Genomic DNA, 3,765 nt, shown 5'->3' with positions numbered 1-3,765 from the left:
ATGCGTGGTGCAAGAATTCGTTGGAAGGGTAGGCTGGAGAGAGGTGACAAGGGAACTTCTATGCAAGATTGACGAGTTTGGACTTGGCTCATTAGATGATGGGGAGTTATTTTTTGAGCAGTATAAGGGAGAAGAAAAAACCAGCCTATAATGTCTTGGGGGCTTTGCACGTCTCAATTACTCCTAACAATGATGCAGGAAGAACTGCTGAAATTGAGGGCTTGGAGAAGATACAGTAATTATGTAAGGTCAAATAGTTGTTTAGTTCCAAAGCCCATGCTCACTCTGTTGCACCAGGGAGTGACGTGGTTACGAATGTGCATCAAGATGGATCTGAAGGCCGATCTGTATTGATTGGGGAAGGGAGAGCAGTAGGAAGGTGCTGTCATAGTTTACATAGAATTCTAGGCAGGAACTAACACAAACTGCATTCAGGGTAGAGGAAGTGGGATGTGTAAGATATTAGGGTAGCATGAGAGGACTTGGCAATCATCTAGATATGGGGACTGGATGCTGGGGAAGAATCAGTTGCCAAGTGTTGGTGGCTAGGAGGATGTTGCTCCACTAACAGGTAACCAAGAGGAGGGGCTTTGGGGTGGAGAATGGGCAGAGCTGATTTTTGGTTTGAATACATTACAGTTGAGAGATCTATGAGATATTTTGTTGGAGATACCCAGCAACTAGCTGGAAAAGGGAAACAGGAGCTTGTTTAAAAAAAAAAAAAAAAGAGCTCTGGCAGCATCTGGTAAAGATACCAGAAGGCCAAAGGCACATGGAGGCATGTATATACAAATACATTCACAACTGAATACACCCAATTGCTACTAAAATGCCAGCATGGGTTTCTTAAGGTCCAAAGTTTTAGGTTTTGTTCTTTATTCTTTCCCGTCCTTTATGACAGCTTTTACATAAGAAGAATGGCTACAAGTACGCCCACTGACTTCCTGGGAACTTACAGTCTTTTAATATGCTATTGTGCCAAAATTGAATATCAGACACTTTTAGTAACATGATTATTTCCATTAAGACCCCTCATTGTTAATGGCTGGGTTAATTTCTGGAGCGAGTTCTGAGCAGGAAATGAGCCTAGATTGTGTGCTTATAAACTTCCTGGGATGCTGGTGGAAGGGACTATAGTTGTACTCAGCATGCTTTTTACATCTATTTCATCAGGGCTTTAGGCTCCAGCAGAAAATCTTTTTTTTTTTTTTTTTAAGGGACTTACTGATAATTTTATTTTTTGGGGTGGGGGGAGGACAGGTCAAATCATCAAGGACATAGATTCTGGAAGTCCAGCAGAGGAGGCTGGCTTGAAGAACAATGATCTGGTAGTTGCCGTCAATGGCGAATCTGTGGAAACCCTGGATCATGACAGTGTGGTGGAAATGATTAGAAAGGGTGGAGATCAGACTTCACTGTTGGTGGTAGACAAAGAGACGGACAACATGTACAGACTGGTAAGTAATACAAGGCCATATATTCATGCATGAAGGCTGGGCCCATTCCCTCATGCCCTCAACCTTTGCACTGAGTTAGGACTTTGTTCCTTAAACTGGAAGAGGCCTAACAATCATCACTAAGGCTGAACTGAAGCTCAACTTAAATTGGTAGTGATAAGAGAATGCCAAATGATTGATAAATGGGTTTTAAGTCCTTGGTCTTAAGATTTTGAAACAATTTGTGAATATAACTGCAGACTTACTCTTGGTCATCTGAGAAAATCTATGGAGAATATAAGCCTGGGAATAAAATTGTTCCCCAAATAGGGAACAATTAGATTTTAAGCTTTAGGTCAGTTAAGTTCTATCAACTGCACATAAAAGCCTAGAAAGGATTATTAAACAACTTGTAAACCCTTAGCAAATCAAAGAGAAACACAGATACACCAAGACCAAGCTGAATCAAACTAACTTTTCTCTTAACAGCTCTTTATCGTGACATCTACTACTGCATGTTTTAAGGTTTTATTTTATTTTAACACTTTTAACACAAGAACTGAGGTTCAGTCTAGTTTAACAGATACCTGGGGGGCCTTCTAAGTACCATCTGTCTTGCTAAGTGCTGATCGTAAGGATGAACAAGATAAATGTTCTCTGTGATATACAATGATAGTAGAATCTAAAATAAAATAAGTGGTACAGAGTGGGGAATATGATGGGTGGTGATGTATTAGGCCTTCATCATAGATTAGGAAACTGAAGCTTAGAGAGACTAAGTGCTTTGCTAAAGTCACGCAGCTTAGTAAAGACTGAAGCCGGTATTTGAACCCAAATTCTTGGACCTGTAATCCATTATACCATACTCCTCCTCAGCACATTTTCATGAGGTATTTCAAGATAATCTTGTAAGCAGGATTAAACAATGAATTGGATTAATGGCTTTTTTTTAACTACTTAAACAATCATACCTAGAAGATACTTGATATCAACCTGAATATCAACTTGAATAGAAGTCTCTAATGGCATGCTACTTGTTCCTAACCGTTTGTGTTTAAAGTTGAAAGGAGATATGGAAAATATATTAACATACTTAGAGTGGTACTAGATAATTCATTTGCTGGAGAGTGTAATTAATACTGAAAATATTTAGTCAGGATAGGAAGAATAAAAACTAAAGAAATAAGAATAAATTTCAGGTGTACTATGCTAACCTAAAAGTAAATTGTATGAATACCACATGGTGAGACCTGATTGAGGACTATAGAAAAAGATCAGAAACTTGATACTCCAAGTAGTTGCCCCATCCAAAAATGGCAATTTAAAAATTAACTGACACTTGGCTTCTAGAGATGACCATCTTACCGTACTTACTTGGTCAGACCATACTTGAATTCCTGGTGTGCTTCAGTTTCCTTAGTTTTAAGAGAGGGGTAGTAGCTACAGTGAAGGGTGGCTATGAGGGTTGAATTGGAATATTTAGAGCATGTAGAATAATGCCTCACACGTCTAAATGTTCTATTTGTTAAATCAATATTGTATCCGGTTTCAAGAACCTCACTTTAAGAAGTGTATATGCCAGGGACTGCTAGAGGGTTGTTTTATTCACTCATGTATCTCAAAGATCCACCCTGTACCCCAACCTACAGGGCTTACTTTGGAGAGGGGGGAAGGAGAGAATGAGGGCAGGCCTCTTTTTAGATCAAAGTTCTCTATTAACAAGGTTAACCAGGGAAGAGGTTTTGGAAGCCACCATGTGAGTATTTAGCTTGAGTCAGGCTTTGGAGACGAAAGCATCTTCAAGAATTTGAAAGGCTATTACATGTAAGAAGGAGCACACTTTTTTTTTTTTCTGAGACGGAGTCTTGCTCTGTCACCAGGCTGGAGTGCAGTGGCACCATCTCGGCTCACTGCAATCTCTTCCTCCTGGGTTCAAGCGATTCCCCTGCCTCAGCCTCCTGAGTAGCTGGAACTATAGGGGTGCACCACCACGCCCAGCTAATTTTTTGTATTTTAGTAGAGACGGGGTTTTACCATGTCGACCAGGATGGTCTCGATCTCCTGACCTCGTGATCCACCCACCTCGGCCTCCCAAATTGCTGGGATTACAGGTATGAGTCAATGCGCCCGGCCTACACAGTTTTTTAAAGGTGTCCTATGGGGCAGAGCAGGACCAGAGAAGCCATAGTGAGCTCGCTTTTGGCTTAAGAACCAACTGAAGCTGCCAGGAATGATGTCACTTTGCAGTTGGTAGAAAAAGTCAAGCAGAAATCAGAGGTGGCTCTGCAGCTGTTTGTTGTAAAGGGGATTCCGACCCCTCCTGATCTTA

At 40.8% G+C, this 3,765-nt stretch overlaps 1 protein-coding gene and 1 pseudogene across 3 annotated transcripts in view; both read left to right on the top strand.

Moving 5' to 3' along the window:
* Positions 1 to 3,765, top strand: part of LOC105550294 — a 931,651-nt pseudogene that overhangs the window by 680,474 nt on the left and 247,412 nt on the right. The gene's annotated exons all lie outside the window — the stretch shown is intronic.
* Positions 1 to 3,765, top strand: part of PDZK1 (PDZ domain containing 1) — a 38,196-nt gene that overhangs the window by 29,164 nt on the left and 5,267 nt on the right. The window lies entirely within an intron of this gene.

This window comes from Mandrillus leucophaeus, unplaced genomic scaffold (genome assembly GCF_000951045.1).
Source record: "Mandrillus leucophaeus isolate KB7577 unplaced genomic scaffold, Mleu.le_1.0 Scaffold475, whole genome shotgun sequence".
NCBI lineage: Eukaryota > Metazoa > Chordata > Mammalia > Primates > Cercopithecidae > Mandrillus > Mandrillus leucophaeus.
Note: the sequence above shows the minus strand (reverse complement) of the source record. Positions and strands in the feature narration are given on the sequence as shown.